The 20,221-nt window shown below is 45.0% G+C and overlaps 1 protein-coding gene across 5 annotated transcripts in view; it reads left to right on the forward strand.

Moving 5' to 3' along the window:
• Nucleotides 1–253: 253 nt before the first annotated feature.
• ADGRB2 (adhesion G protein-coupled receptor B2) overlaps nucleotides 254–20,221 on the forward strand; it is a 124,592-nt gene continuing 104,624 nt past the window's right edge. For all 5 annotated transcript variants that reach the window (XM_089479336.1, XM_089479337.1, XM_089479338.1 and 2 more), the window contains exon 1: nucleotides 254–691. The gene's annotated coding sequence lies outside the window, so the exon portion shown is untranslated. The remainder of the gene's footprint in view (nucleotides 692–20,221) is intronic.

Here is a 20,221-nt window from a genome sequence, read left to right on the forward strand (position 1 = left end):
AGCGCCTCCTCCAGCTTTGCCTGCTGCTGCTGGAAAAAGAAGAAGGAGGAGGAGGAGGAAAAGGAGGAGAAGGATAAGAAAGGAACGCGAAAAGGAAGGAAAGGAGGTAGAGAGGAAGGCGGCGGTGGGCAAAGAGAGGGGCCAGGCGAGCCCCCAAGTGCCAGGAGGATGCCCACCGGCTCAAGCCCCCTTGGCACCCCCAGATCTGGGATCCACTCCGGAGGGAGAGCAAGTGACGGGATCCAGTGATCCAGTGATCCAGTGATCCAGTAGGGATCCAGGCCTTGCAGAGGACCCTTCCCCCCTCCTTTCGGGTGGGGGGCAGGGGAGGGGAGAGAAAGGATCCCCCTTTCCTCTTTCTTTCTCTTTCTCTCTGCTTCTTCTTTCTTGGAACATCTTTCTTTTGGGGGGCTTTGCCTTTGGAGGAGCTTCGTGGACGCCGCAACTTCCGAGGAGACTTTATCTTTTTCTTCTTTGCAAGACCAGCCAAATCTCCATTCCTCTCACTCGTTTATTACAGGCACAGCATCTCCTCCTCCTCTCTCTCTCTCTTTAAAAGATATATATCTATAAGCCACCCAGCCACCTCCCTCTGGAAAATCGACCCCAGACCCCCCCAAGGGATGGCAAACTTCGGCTCCTTGGCTGCCTCCACCTGGAAGATGTTAAAGTCCTGCTGAACAAAGACCAGGTAAGGCAGTCCTCCCGTTACTAAGGGATCTATCTATCTATCTATCTATCTATCTATCTATCTATCTATCTATCTATCTTACCTCTCTCTATCTGAACATCTGTCTGTCTATCTTATATATATATATATATATATATATATAGAGAGAGAGAGAGAGAGAGAGAGAGAGAGAGAGAGAGAGAGATTTTCTATCTCTACCTATTTGTCTATATATCTTATATATATGTGTATGTATATATAGAGAGAAATCTATCTATTCTACCTATCTCTCTCCCTCTTTCTCTCTATCTGCTTATCTAACTAACTATCCTTCCATTCATCTATCTATTTATCTTCTATCTATGTATATATAGAGAAATCTATCTATTCTACCTCTATCTATCTATCTATCTATCTATCTATCTATCTATCTATCTATCTGCATCTATCTATCCTTCCATTCATCCATCTATCTACATAGCTATCTAACTACCCAACCTTCCATCTATCTATCTATCTATCTATCTATCTATCTATCTATCTATCTATCTATCATCTATTCATATTGCTCTATCAACATATTTATGGGAGGGATGGATTCAAAGCAAGCCAAGGCGAGAAGAAAGGGATGGATGTGGTCTTTGGGGTGAGGGATGGAGAGGGTTCCAGGCAAGTGATTCACTCCTTGAGTTTCCCTCAGACTCGATCCCCCCTTCTTCAGGATCAGGCCCAAAGCAAGGGCCAGAGTGGCTTGCAAGGGATAGAGGCGGACCCCTCCTTTGGAGTCCCCTCTTCACTTCTCTCTTCCCTCCTTTCCCCCATCTCTCCTTTTTTCCTGAAGCATCTCCCTCTCCTCCATCCATCACTTGGCAGAATGGTACCCAAAAGGTCCCTTGCAAAAAGAAGAAGAAGAGAGGGTCGAGTGCCTTCCTCCATCCAAGTTGGATGCTTTTTTTAAGAGAAGGGTGCCTTCATCCTAAGGCATGTTGCAATGGGCGAAAGGATGCCAAGGGGGCTGAACAGACTTGCAAGTGTTTCCTGGCATGTTTAGTGCTGGAAGGGGGGCTGGAAGGGGGGGGGGGTGATAGAGAATAAATGCCCCCTTGTCTGCCTCTTTCTCTGCTTTCCTCCAGGAAGAGAAGGAAGCAGACCAGGCACCAGTTCCCGGTCTATGCCTAGGTTTTTCCCCTTTTCTGTGGCTCATCTTTTGCTGCATTTTCCATTCAGGGGGGAAATCTACACTCTTCCCCCCAAAACTGTCCTCTTCCCCCCCCCCCCCGCTTCCCTTCCTCTTTGGCCTGTTGGAAAGAGCCATGCCAAACCCGACCAATAAATCCTCCAGCTCTAAAGAGGCTTTTAAGCATAGGAGGGTTTTAAAAATCATTATTATTGATGGGTTTGGGAAGAGATCTTTGCAGCTGGGGTCCATTGCAAACAACTTGGCCATTTCCAAGTGGGGTGTTAATTTTTGGAAGGGGAGAACATAGAAAAACCATCGAGCCTGGCTTGCATTTCCGAATACTGGTTGGAAAGGTGATTCTTTTCCCTCTTCCTATCTTTCTGGGAGCATTAAAAAGCCGCTGAGCATCTTCTGGAGCAGGCGACATTGCAATTGGATTTGCCAGCTTCGTGAGTTTTATTGCTCCCCCCCCCTTTGCAAGCTGCAAGATCCCTCTTCTTTTTTATGGGGTATTGACATAAGGAAGGGGTCTCTGTCCCTCCCAGTTAAAAAATCAGAACATGGAAGGCTTCTGCTTTGGGGCTAGGAGAGAGGGAAAAAATTGCAGAACCCAAAGTGTATTTATTTATTTATTTATTTATTCTATGTTCCACTTGCAACTCCTACGCCGTTTCTTAAAAAGTATTAAACAATTTTCAATTATATATATAGGGGAAGATGGTTGTTCTGGCCAGATGTGTTCTTTGTCGCCCCCTAAAGGAGAAGGGAGGAACTGCGCTGTCAAAACTGGTGGCTTTTTCGCTCTAATCCTAGAATCCAAGAGTTGGAAGGGACCCCAAAGGCCATCCAATCCAACCCCTTTTTGCCATGCAGGAATACACAACCCAAGCCCTCCCTCTGACAGATCCCTCTTTAAAAGGACCCAGGGGTAGCTGTGTTGGCCATATAGCAATTCCAGTAAAATCAGCCAAACAGGGATCCTTTTCTTGGGAAAACCAAAAATGCACAATATCCATGTTGCAAGCTTTCGAAGCTCCACCGGCTTCTTCTTCATCAGGCAAGGGGTTACAAACCAAACAGGAGAGAAAATGAATTGAAGATGTTATTCACAGGCCTGCATTTTGCAATTTGTCTTCTTAGTTAAGATGATATGGAGGGGCAAATCTTCTTCAAGTCCAGGAAATTTAACTTCCATGTCTTCCATGAGAATTTAAACATATTCGTGTGGACTTTCCGAAGCTGAGGTTAAATGAAATGGAGAGTGAATCTTTTGGGGTGTTCTGTTCGTTCTGATGCATTTTCTAATGATAAACATTGGTTTGGTCTTATTTCTAGCCATCTTTTGGGCGTGATTTGACCGTGTATTCCTACATGTCGGGGTTGGACTAGGCATCCTTTCCAGTCCTATGATTCTATGTTTCTCTGAAACCCAGAGCTTGGGAAAGTTCCCTTTTTGGACTACAACTCCCAGAATCCTTGGGGAGCTATAGTCCAATAAAAAAATTTCCCCTGAATTTTGTCTAAGCAAACTGAAGATCTGAAATGAGATGCAAAATATTTCCAGATCTCCAAAACATTAACTGTTTGCAGCAGCTGTTGATCCATTTGCTAGGCTGAGTGCTTTGGTATGGAAAAATACATACATACATACATACATACATACATGTATGTATGTATATGCATATGTGTGTATGTAAAAGAATACGGTGAGGGAAATATCTGTGTGTGCAATGGATAAAAACACAAAAATGGATGTTTTCAAATGCTGGTAGAGAGTTATAGCAATGAGTCTCTCCTGAGTTTTTCCGCACCTCCTTTGCTGATTTGTGGAATGGTGATCCAACACCAAAGAAAAGTCCTTTGTTCAATGGGTTTTCTCTATTTAGGACAATAAGATTCAGGAGTACTTTAATTATATTGAATATTTTTTGGACTATTCCAAAAAAGCACTCAAGGAAGCAGTTGACTCACTCACTTTTAACAAAGGTTTGCAAAGTTGTCTCTTGTCTGGTCATCTGTGGTGAATATGATTCTCCAGTGAAATTCTCTGGTCACGCAGTGTGTTGCAGGGCTTTGCAAACAATAAGAGTGGGATAGTGAAGTCAAGCAAAATATGGTGTGGTTGCATCCTTCCCACCCCTTCCCTCTCCCTAAAGAGGTGCCAGCTTGAGGGCACCGATGCGTTTTGTTTAACTCTGGCCTCAGCTGGTGCTGAGGAGGCGACTGCCAGTCCCTGAGCTTGCAGGGACCTCCTTGCATTGGATCCCAGAAGGAGGCAATGCAGTGACCTCTTTTGCCTTTCTAGGTCATTGCTTAACTCTTTGCTTCTTGCACATATGGTCCAGCCCAGAATCCCTTTGGCATCTTTGTTCTGGGTCCAAAAGAGGGAGAAATTGCATGGCTGGGGGAAGAAGGGCTCTCCACATTTGCGGCTTTGACTTTGGCAGATTTGATTATTCACGGATTTGATTAATATGTTCTCTCTAGGAATCTCTAGGTCCTCCAGTCAGACTCTGTGGTCAGCATTGGCCAGAGATTGTGCTGGAGGACCTAGAGAGTTCTCTAGGCATTTGTAGGTCCTCCGGTGTAATTCTGTGATCAACCTCTGGCAGACCATAGAGTGGCGCTGGAGGACCTAGAGGGAACAATTTTGCAGCCTTTGTAGGTACTCCAGTGCAATTCTATGGTCATCCTCTGACAGATGGTGACCATAGAGTTGCTCTTGAAGACCTAGAGGACTGGCAACAGAACTGGGTTCCATGTGAATCAGTTCCACCTGTGGAACGTGGCTTACACAACCATGGAACTGAATTGTATCCGTTATACACTGGCTAATAGCTACATAGGTTGTTGTTGGGTGCCTTCAGTCATTTCCAATTTATGGTGACGCTAAGGTGAACATGTCATATGATTTTCTAGGGCTGAGAGACTGTGACTCAACCCAGGTCATCAAGAGAGTTTCCATGACCGAGCAGGGGATTGAAACCTGGTCTCCAGAGTTGTAGCCCAATGCTCAAACCATTACACTGCACTGGCTCTTTATATAAAATGAATGTGCCTTTGAGTCATTGATAACTTCTGGGAAAGCTAAGGCAAACCTGTCAAGGGGTTGTCTTGGTGGAATTTGTTCCTCTGTAGAGAAGGATTTGAATGGTTGTCTCCCGTGTCCCAGTCCAACACTGAAACCACTGATAGATGAATGGATAGATGGATCCTGAGTAGAATGCAAACAGGTGCTTGCAAGAGGTTCTGGCCACAATGGCTGAGTGAGATGAGAAGGGAGATGGTTTCTCCAAACCTTCTCTACCCACACCCTCTGCCTCCCCCACAGATCAACCCAGGAAAATCCAGTGATAATGCTGTGAGAGTGCTGAGCTTCTGTTTTCATCCAGGTTCTGTAATTCCTCCCAATGCGACAGCTGTCACAGCCCAAGCGGGAGCACGAGGAACGTGTCACATTTGATAAGGATGCTCTCACCAGTTAATGTCTGCCGAGGAGGGCAGGGGCCAGCTTGCTCCGAAAGCCGGGTGGGAGGCCAGGGATGTGCTTTTCTTGCTGATGCCTTTCCCTCTGAGTTTCTCCACCTGCGTTCTTGGCCGGCGCCTGCGACAGGATTCAATCTTGTGGCCCTTCAGGAATAGTGGTCTGGGGAGGCGGTAATACATGCTCCCCTGCACATTCTCTGCTCTCCCACACTGCCATATCTTGGGCATCCTTTTGCAATAAGAACAAGAAGAATCCTGGTGGTTTCAATCTCCTTTAGAATAAGGGATATTCTTTTCAGAGGTGGGCCCAATGTGATGCTCCAGACGTTACTGGAAGATTACAGTCCCCATCATTCTTCATCATTAGTTATACTCACTAGGGCTGACTCTAGCAAAAGCTGGATGATTTCCATCCATGTTATATAATATGGACCTCTCATGCTATTATTATTATTATTGGGAAAAATAGTTGAAGGGAAAGGCAAGTGTGGCCCTCAAGTGGTTATTGGATTCTAGGTCCCAGGATCCTTCAACGTTGTCTGCTTAATGAATGATGGGTTTTTATTAGCCAGCTCCGTCTGGTGGGTTGCGCTTGTCCAACCTTCTCTTGACTTCCCCTTCTCCTATCCTTCAACCGACCCCCCCCCCCCAGTTTTTTCACATTTGAGTTTTGCACAACCAAATAAGAATGTTTGTTTATTTTATTTATTCATTGGATGTACATTGCATCCCGCCTTTCTTCCAAAATGGGATTCAAGGGGGTCTTTGCATGAGGGGATTTCCAAGGAGGATTCTTGGCCACTTGGTAAGCATCTGCTTTCTGCAAGGGGAAGTATTCCTTTGGACAGGTAGGAAAGTCATGGTAGCCCTCGAGGCATAGTTGGAATGTAAATCTCCTCAGCTCAAGCCTGCATAGTCAAGAGTCAGACATGATGGGAACTGCAGTCCATCCTCATCCCACTGTTATGGAAGCCACCAGTCACAGCCATTTTAATGGTTGGTCCATCCACCTAGCTGGAAGCAGCACTGACTATTTCAGTTCAGTTCAGTTCATCATTGTTATGGTCATAGATCAGCATTGACTATAGATTTTGGAAAGTTCAATACAGGAGCAACACAGAGAGAACTTTCTTCTACTGAAAACTGGCAACTAAAATGGCCAGTAGTGGTTCTCCAAGGTTTCAAATAGGATTACTTTCATAGCTCTACCTGGAGATCTCTGGTCTTCTCTGGTAGACTTCCATCCTAGTACTAACCAGCCCCATCCCTGTTTAACTTCTAAAATCAGATGAAATATGGAGATGTTCCAGGTGATCCAGAGTCAGTGGCCAGGCTAGCAGTGAGATTTTGGGAGTTGTAGTCTCCAAAAGGAACCTTTCTCAAGTTCTGCTTGCTAGAATGCAACTCTTGATTTATTTATTAAAACATTTGTATTCTGCTCTCGAATGATGCCATTCAAGAGATCTAGGGGTACAAGAAAATCATCTTGTTCAGTGAAAAGCAATATTTTAAAATGCTCAAAACATATTAACAAGTCGAAAAGCCAGATTAAAACACTTTAGAGCAATTCAAGACCCTGCATGTCTGTGGACCCATATGAAACCAGTTAGGCTCCAAAGGTATTTGAAAACAACCATGTTTTCACTTGATAGCAATGTAGGTGCCAGTCGGACCTCCAAGGGGAAGGTATTCAAAAACTCGGATGCTACCATATAGATACCCCTCTTACTATCCATAGCCTCAGCCCTGGAGTGCTGTCCATGGCTAAAGAGTCAAACTCAGCATTGCTTGCTCCCAGGAGATGTTTGGGTCTCTTATCAGCACCTGTCTCATCCATGGATCTTGCTGAGCAAAGCAGTCTGTCCTTCCTCTCTTGAGGTCTGCAGGATTTAAGAATAAAAGTCAAGATGGAGAAGATAAGAAATGGAGAGCTCAGCAAGGAGAGATTAGTGATGGAAGAAAAAGAAGAAGACGCGGACTATTAAATAAAAAAGGCCTATTGCCCTAAGAACGGAAGGTTGCATCCTTGCTGATTCAGGGCAAATCCAAAATGAAATTGCTAGTTCCATGCAGACAAAAAACATCAATGCTCAATGCTCAGTTGACACATACGGAAATTCCATTGGTTCAGTGGGTCTCCTCAATGGTGGCACTAGGGTTGGTGACATCCCAGTGTGGTAACTCATGCTGCCACCCACCGGGCATTCCCTTCCACCAGCCAGGCTTGCCTCTGTATTTTGCTGTATTTTCTGTTTTAAGGTCTTGCAGAGCTACTCTCCCCCCCCCCCCCCCCCCCAATCTGTTGCAATCTGCAGATGTGTTGGGTTACAATCTCCATCATCCTCTGCCTGCATGACCCGGGACCACTTGCCTTCATGTCCTACCTGTGGGTTTCCATCACAACCTAGAAAAGCTGCTTTTTTGAATTGAGTGTTCCAGGAAATACCCTCCAAGAAAGTACCTTTTCTAAGCTCTCCATGTAGCTCACAGCTATTGGATAAATGGCCCTGCTCCATTAGAAAGGGCATTTTGGAATAAATCCGATTGCTAGTCCTGACCAGAGGAGACCAAGGGGCATCACTTGTGGGTGCGAGGGCAACACCTGTTTTTGCTTGCCTCACAGCTGTGCTAATCCTGGAAGGGACCAGCTGCCTACCTCATAGGGTTGTTGTCAGGAGGTTAAAGACACAATAACCTCACTGAAGGCTTTGGGGAGGAAAGCATTTTAGATTAGAAGGTCAACATTCCACCTTTTTTTGGGGGGGGGGGTTGTTATTGTTGTGTGCCTTCAAGCCATTTCCAACTTATGGTATTCTCAAGATAAACCCATCATGGGGCTTTCCGGGGCTGAGAGTCTGTGACCCCCCCCCCCCGGCGAATCAAACTCTGATCTTGAGTTGTAGTCCAATGCTGAAACTACTACACTACAAACTGTAAGGCTCCAAATCCCCCATCATTGCCCATTGGGCAGGATTATGGGCTTTGTAGTTCAAAAAGTGAGTCCCCCCCAATCCCTGTTGAAAATCTTGATATCATTGTTGCATGAATAGCCATTGCTCCAGCTTGTCTCCCCACACTCTCCTCTGCCTTCATACCCAAGGCAAAGATTGTCGGTCCCTCCCCATGTGGCTGGACTGCAAAGCCCATCAGTCTGAGCTACCACAATCAGGTCCATCCACCACATCTTGCTGTACTGGGGCCGCTTTTATCTCTCTCCTTTGCTGGGTTTCTCCATCCCATCCTTCCAGATCATGCAAATCTCTCCAGGCTGGAAGGCACTAAGTGTTCTTTGGCAGGGAACTGTTCTTCATCTTCAAGCAGCTTTGACGCCTGAGCTCCCATTTGGAAAACCATCTCTTAAGCTGACAGTTAAGGCCAAATAAATCCCCGGCCCGAAAGGTCCTCCTGTGCCTGCCAGCGCTTGCAATGCCGATCCAGCGATGGGCAAAATATAATAATAGCAATAGTAATAAATGCCGCCCTTAACTGCCGCAGCTGAGCGGAGTGACTGGTACGCCGGGTGGCATGATGCCAGGAGGGAAAGGAGGAGCCTTGGCTTGTGGCCCAGTGAGGCCATCTTCAGACACTTCTGGGCAATCCTAGGACTAGCCCCAGGCATGGGCTGCAAAAATCTCTTTGTGGCCCATGAATTTTGTATAGTGTTGCAGGATATTTCTCCTTCCCTGTTGAAGCTCTCTAGTGCCACAACAATGCCTCTATCACCCTACAATAGCCTACCCCTGCTGCAGACCCACAAAAGGCCCTGGTTTGCTTCCAACCCTGGGAAACCAAGCTTGCCGCAGCCTCCTTTTGCCCTTAATTGATATTCTACGAAGTCTCTGCGAATTGTAATAAGGTCTTGGGGGAACTGCGCTATCTTCCTGTTGCTGCTGTGATGTTATCCGGCAAACATCGACACGACTTTGAAAGAAATCTGCCTTCTGAAGGGAGAGATGGAGGTCCTGTTCCTTCCACAGCTTTCAAGGAAGAGATTGTCGGGATATCCCTGTGCACACAAGGACAACAGATTGTGGGCATACCCCTTTGTAAACCCTTCCCATACTTACGAAAGAATAGGAAGATAGTTTTTACCAAGATCCAATCTGAGCCGCAAGGATTTGGAATTTCTCTAAACCTCTCCCTCTGAATATTCCTAGAGAAATGGTGCTAGTCAAGCTTGTCTCGAAATCCTCGGGCTGTTGGCACCAGTCTGCAAAAAATTCGTCATGGGTGAAATTCACTGTCCTATTCCTTGGTGTAAAAATGCTATGCCGGTGTGTTTGTATCCATGCACCCCAATTACCGCACCCCATTAAATGCCGTGCTTCTATCCCATGGATTCTTGGGGTTTGCAATTTGGTGAGGCACTACAGCTCTCACTGGAGGAGGATTCTAAGTCCCTTGAAAAACTACAACTCCCAGAATTCCACGGGATTGAGGCAAGGCAGTTAAAATGGGATCACAGTGCTATAATGAAGCAGGATGAATGAGAACGTTGGAACTGTAGCTAGAAGTCTCTGCTAGAAAGCTTTAGTGCTATAGTTCACGGAAGAGAATTTTGTGCTGTTGTTGTCATTTTCGACTTATGGTGACCCTATCGTGGGCTTTTCTTGGCAAGGTTTGTTCAGAGGAGGTTTGCCACTGCTTTCCTATAAGGCTGAGAGAGAGTGACTTGCCCAAGGTCAACCCAGTGGGTTTCATGGCTGAGCAAGTAATCGAATCCTAGTCTCCAGAGCTGTAGTCCAACCCTCAAACCGTTGTACTATGTAGCTCACCAAAATCCCAGGAGTCCATAACATGGCATTAATGACAGTTAATGTGGTATCAGACCACTATAATTGTGTCGTGAGGCTACACCCTTCCTCCCTGCCTTTGTGAAGCATCCTCATCCATCACACAAGCTTACTCCAGATATCTGCTCAGCTGCATCCCTTATAAAGTTGGTCCTCCATATCCAGAGATTCCAAAAAAAATATCCACAAAGCAAACCATGGTTTTGACCTTTTCTATAAGGGAAACCATTTTACATTTTATATATAATGGTACCTGAGCATCCACAGATTTTGTTATTGTTGTGTGACTTCAAGTCATGGTGACCCTAAGGGGAACCTCTCATAGGGTTGTCTTTGGAGAAGGTTTGCCATTGCCGTCCTCTGAGGCTGAGAGTGTGTGACTTCTCCAAGGTCACTCAGTGGGTTTCATGGTCGATCTGGGAATCGAACCCTGGTATACAGAGTCATAGTCCAACACTCAAACCATTATGCCACACTGGCTCTTGGTACCCATGGATTTTGGTATCCACAGATGGTCCTGGGACCAACCCCTAGTTGATACCAAGGGTAGACACAGGGGAGTTTGGGCATGCTTATGTGATGTATCTCCAAAGATACCATCATATCAGATGCTCCAAAGTTTTCCATCATTACTCCGAATATGCCACCCAAGGCAATGTCTTCAGGATGTCTTATGATGGAACCAGACTTAGCTGGAAGAAAGAGTATCCAAGTAGAAAAGGGAGACAGGTGAGAATCCTAAAGAACTCAAGACACCAGACAGAACTTGTGTCATGTGTCTGAGTGGGTTTTGTAACGATTTATGACTTAAAACCTGAACTGAAAACCACCCCATCAGTTTTGTTTTAGATTTGCTCGAGCCAATTTTGGAGCATCTGCCAAGAGATGAAGCTCTGGGCCTGACTTCTCTTGTTGTCTCACTCAGGCGAATATTGACCTACAGATGTGGTTGGACGGCTGCTTTCAGATCAAGGTTGTGGAAGTGTAGTTTCTCATGTGGTGCCATTGCACTTGGATGAACATTGTATGCATGGATGCACGCGGTACATTGTTCATAGCTGTGCACTGGATTGCACATTTTGTGTCTTTGGTTCAGTCGCTGAGCATTGCCATTCTGCACATGGGCTCCATAGCACAAATAATGCATAAGTTTGAGCAGAGTTTTATGCTATACAGTTCTCCTGTAGTACTTTCGACCTGTTTTATATTAGGCTTATACAGGGCATATAAAAGAAGTCTACATCTCCTTCAGCTCAGTTTTGTATTGTATTGAGCCTGTTGCACATATCCAGACTTGGAGGGCATGCTGGCAGGGGGATTCTGGGCGCTGCAATACAAGAAAGAACCATTTCCAAGTTATGCCAACCATTGCTCTTCAAGCTGGTTCAAAGGAACAGTCAAATTTGGTTGTCTTGGGTTTATTGGTTTTGGGCTTTCTATGGATCTTGATGTTCTGAAACAGGATGGCTTCTTTGGCAGGATTATTTTAAGGCCCATTTGTGGACTTTATGGTTCAGAGACTGGAAATCTGCTCCAATTAAAGAGCCTTGGAGACAGTCATAAAATAATGTAATAGCTCAATATCTAATTTGGTCCAAAACATTTAGTTTCTAACACCAGCCAAAGAGATTCCTTTGCAAGCTCATAAGCAGAATGGGAAATTGGTAGCTGCTGCCTGTCATTCGTTCCCAGAAGCTGAGATCTGGAGATAGTCTGCTCATGTAAATGGAGGATTGTGACACTTAACAATTCAACATAGCCTCACCAAATCCATTTCATTTCATTTCGGAACTAGATTACTTTCTCAGTGTTGTGGATTGCATCTCCCACAATGCTCCCCAAGCAATGCTCTCCATGCTGGAGAGGGGGAAGATGGGAACTGTTGTTTGAAACATTTGGAGAACCAAAGACTTCTCACCTCCATGCAACTCCATAAAAGTTCTCACCTGGGATTTACATAGAAGATCAACCTTCTAACATCAGTTAGTAGCAATGGGAAAGGACAGTTGCGATGATTTGTCTCCAGGTCAGAAAAATGGGTTTCCTGACAGTTGGCAGAATAATAGACCAGACGGAATTTTTGTTCAATTTCGTTCCAATATTTGAATACACTCATCCCTCCACATTTGAGGCTTTGATATTTGCGGATTTGATTATTCACGGATTTGAATAATATGTTCCTCTCTAGGAATATCTAGGTCCTCCAGTGCAAATCTGTGGTCAACTTTAACCAAAAGTTGCACTGAAAGACCTAGAGATTCATAGAGAGAATATTCTACTAAGCCTTTGTAGCTCCTCCGGCGCAGTGTCTGTCGGACGTTGACCACAGAGTTGCCCTGTAGGACCTAGAGATTCCTAGAGAGAACACTCTACTAGGCCTTTGTAGCTCCTCCAGTGCAAGTCTATGGCCAGTGTCTGTCAGATGTTGACAACAGAGTTGCACTGGAGGACCTAGAGATTCCTAGAGAGGTGTCCTCTCAGGTAAAAATATGGTGCTTTTGTTATTTGCGATTTTTTCTTAGTGACGGGGGTCTTGTGCCCCTAACCCTAGCGAATATCCTACAGTGTTGCAAATAAATTACTTTGAATATCCTAAAGTGTTGCAAATAAATCTGAATATCCCAAAGTCTATTTGAATATCCGAAAGTGTTGCAAATAAATTACTTTGCACAAAAAAACATAATTTTCCCCCATGCATCCCTTGTTTTCTGTACACTAAATGTGTTTTCTGCACAAAAACATAACAGTGTTTCCTGCACAGAAAACAGTTTTTGTCATACAAAAACGCACTTGCTTTCCCTCCTTATTCAGACGAGTTCCTCCAAAAGACTTTGGGGTGTTCAAGCACCAGGAAAGTCATGCGGAGGAGTAAAAGTACTGCAGTTATTCATCCTCGCATGCAGGGATGAAATAGTTGATGGTCTGCATCCCCAGTGGTTAGTTATCTTGCAGGCCTTTCAAGGGGAAAGCCCAAATCCTTACACAGAGTATGGGGTTTCCCCCCACTCTCTGCTTGCTTCTGGGATTAATTGAGAGGAACATTGAATTGAAACAGTCCAGCCTCTCTGCTGCAAAATCTACCTTCCTTTTATTTTATTATTTTTTCCCCATGGCTGCTGCTGAGCAAGATAATGAAAAACCCACAATGAAGGCTAATTGTCTCCGAACAAGGAACAGCCTCTTTTGGCCGCGGAGAGATGGAGCAAAGTTTCCTATCTTTTTCTGGGGCCCTTTTCACACCGCAAAGCGATAACCCTATGATTCCACTTAGACAGCCATGCAAATGATAGGGTTTTCAGAGTCCTTCCAAGCTGAAAAAGTGGCATTTCAGTGGCCGGAATCATACTGGTTGGTCCCAATAAATAAACCGTAGAATGGCGACTTGAAATGCGTAAGTAAATGCCATGGGTTCAGTGGGTCTGATGTCGCTGATAGTAACAAGAGTATTTTGGTAGCCTGAATCATATTGTTTAGGCCTCATAAATAAACCGTGGAATTGGTGACTTGAAATAGATAAGTAAATGTCATCAGTTCAGTGGGTCTTACGCAGCTGATAGTAACAAGAGGATTCAGGGTTTTTTTGGTTTGTTTTAAAAGGAAAACAAAGGATGGGAAGGTATCTCTAAATGCTTTCTTGCCCGTTCCAGTTGTCTACTGGGTTTCCCATCAGCATTTCCACTGGAATAAACAAAGTGGGCAACTTTGTGGTTGTAAGTGGCTCATAGGGTGCATCTACACTGTAGAAATAATGCAGTTTGACACCATTTTACCTGCCGCGGCTCAATGCTATGGGATTCTGAGATTGCCAGGCACTTTGCGTCTTCTGTCAGTGAGCTCTGGTGCCAAACTACAAATCCTAGGATCCCATAGCATTGAGCCATGGCGGTTAAAGTGGTGTCGGAACTGCATTATTTCTACAGTGTAGATGCGCACAGAGGCACGCTGGCAGGTACACTATCAATCCCGACAAGGTCAGCATTCAACCCAAGAGTGGCATAGCACAACCACTGTGTCAATATGTGAATGTGGATTTCCACTATGGAAGAGGCTGGATGTCCATCTGTCAGGGATGCTTTGAGTGTGTATTCCTGCATGGTGGGGTTTTGGATTGGATGGCCCTTTGGATCCCTTCCAGCTCTATGATTCTAATGTAGGATCTCAGGAGCTATTATTCCCATCTATTTATCTCTCTTTCTCGGCCTTTTCCCAATGATTCTCCTCCCCAACCCAAGCCCCCCCTTGATCCTGGTTGGGTAAGCAGATAACTAAATCCTACCATTTCTGATCCCCTCTTTGCTGTATTCCTTTGGGGGGTAAGTTCACAACAGGGAAGCTGAGAGCACATTAAACGGCTTACAGCATCTTAACTAGCAGTTAGGGATTAAAGCTGTGTAAAACACTTTCCATGCCTGTTTAGGGCTGGTTGAAGCCTGCAGAAGAAGGAGGTGGTAGAGCCCTGGACTGGTGGAAAGGGACTCTATCGCTTGTGGCCTACAGTGGGTTTTTTGCTTTCTTCCGGAGTACCTTGATGCAACCATCTCTCCCGGGGCAAGTTCCTCAAGCGGACAGCCCTGGTCATTTCAAGAACAGAATATTATCTTGTTCCAGTTCATAGCATCTCCTCGTAAAAAACAGAAGGCAGTAAAAAGGCATGGCTTGTTCTTTCGGTTTATGAGCTTGTACCTGGGCTCATTCCTGGCAATGACCTCCATCAAACAGGACATTGGCATGAGGCAGCTAGCATCCTGCAAAGATGGAAGGGAGGCATGCAAGGGATGGAAGTGCAATGCTTTGGGAGGCTGAAGGCTCTCTCCATTATTATTATTAGATTTTATTTATAAAGCGCTGTAAATTTGCATGCCACCTCCATCTGCCCTCCTGAGGCTGCGTTGCCCGAACCTTAAGGATGCGCAAGGATTCCTCATAAAGAGATGCCTTCTCAAGGGCTGGCTTAATATAGGAAGGCTTCTGTGTCAAGGATGCGGTGACAAAATGGCAACCAGACTTCCCGTCGGTTAAATTAAGCCATGGCAGTTAAAGTGGTGTCAAACTGCATTATTTCTGCAATCCAGATGCAGCCCTAATAGACTTTTATTATGAGTGGCTGGAATAGTTATAGCTAAGGGGTGGAAACATGCTGAGGAAGAGGATTTTCCAGCAAAGTGGAGGAGAGATCTGGCATTAAATGCAAAGTTAACAACTAAATAACTTCTTAAAGGGGAATCTAAAACAGACAAAAGAGTATTGAGATATGTCAGCCATTCTTTGCTTTTCTAAATAATAAAGCTGATATCCCAAGATCACCAGGGTTTCAACATAAATATTGGAAACACTTGTCATCGGATTCCTGGCCGTTTACTTTCTGGAACATGATGGTTCAAGATTATTAACTAGGAAAGAAGAAAAGGGGGAAAAACATCTCTTTCTTATGCTGGAAAACTGATTCTGTGTTTGAGAGGGGCAGATTCTGTTTGCGTATGAATACACAAACTGACCTTTTAAAACATCTATATATATATATATATATATATATATGTAAATACATGGCAGCAGAAATAAACATGCAGCATCCACCCATCATTAAAAGACATCCCTGCATAGCTACTTCGACTGGATCTGCACTGCAGAATTAATGCAGTTTGAGACCGCTTTTACTGCCATGGCTGCATACTATGATATCCTGGGATTTGTTATTTTTGTGAGATAGCCTTCGCTGTCAGAGAGCACTAGTGCTACAACGGACTACAGTTCCTAGAGTTACATAGCCTTGATCCACGGCAGTTAAAGTGGTGTCAAACCAGATTATTTCTGCAGTGCGGATGCAGCCTTAGTTGTAGTAGCACTTGCATAGGTGTGGCACTAGGGGGTGCTGTTCTGCAGACACTGGAGCAGCCATGATGATTAATCACAGCTTTGAATGGCATGTTGAAACCAATGCATTCCCAGTTCAATTGCAGGGGAAGTTAACTATTGAGGTTGCCTTGACTCTTTGGGGGTTATGTTGACTTGTTTCCTTTGGGTTTAGGGAGCTGTAATGTAATGCAATGTGAAGTGGTCGGAATGCAATGTAGAGGATGGAGCGAGCTTGTTTTCTGCTGCTCCAGAGGCTAAGAGAGATGGATTCAAATTCCAAGAAAAGAGCTTCCTCAGGCTAAGAGCTGTTTGACAGTGTAACCAATTCCTTTGGAAGGTAGTGGGTTCTCTTTCATTGGAGGCCTTTAAATAGAGATTGGATTGCTATCTCTTGGAAATGCTGTAGTTGTGTATTCCTGCTTGGCAGCGAGTTAGACCGGAGGACCCTTTTTGTCCCTCCCAACTCTACAGTTCTATTATTCTTTGGGGGGAAATCTCTCGATCCAGTTTATCAGGCTGTCTCCGGGGAAAGCGGTGTACGTAACTGATTGTGTGCATGCTGATGGAATCATGCTGTCAGAAAAGTAAATAAATAAAAATCTTCAAGCAAGTCCCAAGCGTTCCACTTCGGAGCTTTCTTGAGTCCAGAGATAAAGGCTTGCAACGGCTTCCCTTGTGTAGCCCTGTTATCTGACATAAGTGGAGTTTTTTGCACTGGGGTCAATGGCTCTCTTAGTATTTGGCTGCTGCCTCGATTGCGCTAATGGGTCTGTCGCTCAGGTGAGGGCTTCCGAGAGAAATCTGGGCATCCTTACGGCTTGCCAGACCTCTGGGAGCATAGTGCAGAATGAAACAGCCGTGAAGCAGCTGCTGAGGCCTCAGGCGAGCTGATCCACCTCCCTCCTTTTTCTCTCCCCTGTTTTGTTATGGCTCTGAAGCTCTGGTTGAATCCACGTTTCCTGGAGACTCTGGGATTCCGCAGGGGAAGGGGACGAAAAACCGGGATGCTGTGGCCTGTATCCTCTGGGGGACTCTCAACTAAAGTTGACCCGTTGAGTTCATTGTCGAATGGCGAGTCAACACAAATGCAAATCACATCGATTCCATGCGTCTGCTGTAGTCAAGACTACCAAGAGGATTCAGGCTTGTCTTTGGAATGAGCGTGGTACATTTCTGTGATGGCGTCACTGCATAATCCATGGAGGGGTTGCAGAAGACAGGTTTTTGTGTTTGTTGCCTCTGTGCATGCAGGTTGGGGTGACTGAATGGGAAGATAGGGGGCATACATAAACAGTGGCATTACTAGGGTTGGTAACCACAGTGTGGTAATGCATACCTGGTGCCCCCTCTGCAGCCAGGCCAATGGTCCTGCAGGAGTAGATTGGGCCATGATGGAAGAGAAAGGCTCTGGTCTACTTGCCGACAATGACAGGTGGACTGGGACACTTGAAGGGGCCACCCATGTCCCAGGCCATTCCAGTCTACCCACCATTGTTTGCAACTCCGAAGATGTCCAGGCACTATTTGGTGAGAGACCTAAAAGTTTTTGCTGTGGTGTGCTGACAATATTCCAGCCGTCTTCCTTGCCACCTGTAGGCAGGTGGACCAGGTCCCTCCAAGATTGTAGCCTGAAAAATGGAAGTAGTATCCAAGGTGCTGAAAGTGAGGCTGACTTCAGTCTCTGGAAGTCCCACTCTATCCATGGAGAGGTGCAACAGTAAAAACTGAAGCAGTTCCTTCCTTTCCCACAAGCACACCAAGGGACACAACTTCCGAGGTGTCACCCAGTGCAGTCTACACCCCCAGCACTCTCTAGAAATGCTGCTGTATATAAATACAATGGGCCCTTGGTATCCACTGGGGTTTGATTCCAGGACTCGCCATGGATACCAAAATCTGTGGATGCTCAAGTCCCATTATATACACTGGTGTAGTGAAATGGTGCCCCTTATCGGAGCTGTTGAACTGGAGGTGTCTCATTCACGCTGAAGACAATTTAAGAGCCATTAATGTCAACACCGTAAAATAGCAAAAATCAAAAATTGCTTTTTGGAATTTATATTGTGGTTGGTTGAATCCATGATAAAGAATCCGTGGATATGGCAGACCAACTGTAGAGAGCTATGGGGTTATGAGGAGCAGGGTGATATGCAAAGAATACATTAGGAAGATATTGGGATTAACACCTTTCACTCCATGATGATAGGGCTGCCTTTTAGAAACATCCCTTTCAGGAACATATAATTTTGGTAAATGCGACCGGTGGCCTAAATCCTATTGTTAGTCCTGACTAAATTAGAGCCATTGAATCAATTGGATTTCCCTATGTGTTGCTCACCATTCAGTACTTATACTGTAAAAATAATGCAGTTTGACACCATTTTAACTGTCAATGCACCTCCCCATAAGATCCTAGGATTTGTAGTTTGGTGAGGCACCAGCATTCTTTGGCAAAGAATTACTTCCAACAGAGTGAGTCCTCAGATGAATGAAGTGACCTTATAAAACTACCAATCCCAGGATTTCCATCTGTTGGAACGACAGCATTAAAAGTGCGGTCAAACCACATTATATCTATGGTGTAGATGCACTCTTGGTGCATCTAAATTTGAGACTAACTTACAGGCCTCCAACCAAGACACTTTCAAGAGTCTCTCTGTAATAATAACAAGGACTAGGAACTTTAGAAGAAAAAGAAAAAAAATCCCAAAGGTCTCAAGTTTTCCTGATATTATGATCTTGGTCTTGGCAATGTAGGAACTCTATAGAGCAATGGCAGCCAAACAGTGTTTCTTTTTCTTTTTCTGGGGAGTGTTCATTGCCAAGTGCACACCCTCCGCAATCCCTTGTCCTTCTCTGTTTGGCAGAGGTCCTCCTAGCGGCATGATAATAAATGCAAAGCTTTGGCACGGCTGCTCTCCGGGGACTAGTTAGACATTTGCTCAAGAAACATAACAAACTCCCTGCACACATAAAACTAGTCAAGCCTTCTCCCTGATGTGATAGTTTTGAAGACGGAAGCAATTTAGAAAAGGGGAGGGGGATCTTAAACCCTTGTGATGGAACATTTAGTCATTCTTATCCTCACCCGAAGTCTAAGATGACTAGGCATCAGAGACAACCACTAGTATTCATCAGCTTCATCCTGTAATTCATGGAGAAGTCCCTTTTTTAGGATAATAGTCCCTCTTTTGACTTCATTTCGCTGATTTTTCAGCATTTGAAGACTTTGGAAAAAGTCCAGTAGGACTTGCTGGCGATTATACATGAAAGGTGCTTTATGAACCCAGGGACATTTGAAATGGTTACCATCTCCTTACACATTCCTTGGAAGCTGGGCTCAGGAATTGCCATGGTGCAATCCGCACTGTAGAAATATTGCTGCTTGACATCATTTTAAGCGCTTTGTATCCATGCTATGGAATTCTGGGGTTTGTAATTTTAGAAGGTCTTTAGCCTTCTCTGCCAAAGAGTGCTGGGGCCTCTCCAAAACACAGATCCCAGGATTCTGTAGGATAGAGCTATAGCATTTAAAGTGGTGTGGAACTGGGTTATTTCTGCAGTGCGGATGCGGCCTTACTCCTTGGACTTTCGTCCTGGTGCTGGCCTACTCCTGCCTCCAACTGTCCAATTCCTCTCCCAGAGCCGGTGGGATTGAAGCAGGCAGAAACAATCCTGAGCCATCAAGACGAATGAACGTCTCAAGCTCACTCTGTTGGAAGTAATTAAAACAAAGAGACAAGTATGGGGGAAAAAGTACCCTGGAGGAATACGTTATCCCCCCTTTTCTCCTCCTTGCTGCCCAACGTCGGCTGCCTTGACAAACCAGGAACGTGGCGTTTGTTCTGTATGCATGGAACAAATTGAGAGGAGGAGCTGGGAGAACAATTGCTCAAGCTGTATCTTGGAGCCAGGATGGGATTCAGCTTCAGGATGGGTATTTCTAATATTTATGGTAATTATGATTTAAACCTGCCTTTCCCATATCATCCAACCGGCCCGTTTTGGCAGGGACAGTTCTGATATATCTGCTTCCATCCTACATTTTCAGCTGCTTTTATAATGCACCCGTTTCTCTGTCTGCACTTTCTCCCTTTTAACTCCACTCCTTTTAGATGTTGCAAAATGGGTTCAAGCTGCAAAAATAGCTTGCACTCAGCAGGGAAGAGGGATGAGAGCTGAATCTTGCCCTTCCCAGTTGGCTCAGGCAAAAGCAAACTGCTGCAGCATCTTCTACCT

This window comes from Sceloporus occidentalis, unplaced genomic scaffold (assembly GCF_023333645.1).
Source record: "Sceloporus occidentalis isolate IW3139 unplaced genomic scaffold, rSceOcc1.0.p SCAF_13, whole genome shotgun sequence".
NCBI lineage: Eukaryota > Metazoa > Chordata > Lepidosauria > Squamata > Phrynosomatidae > Sceloporus > Sceloporus occidentalis.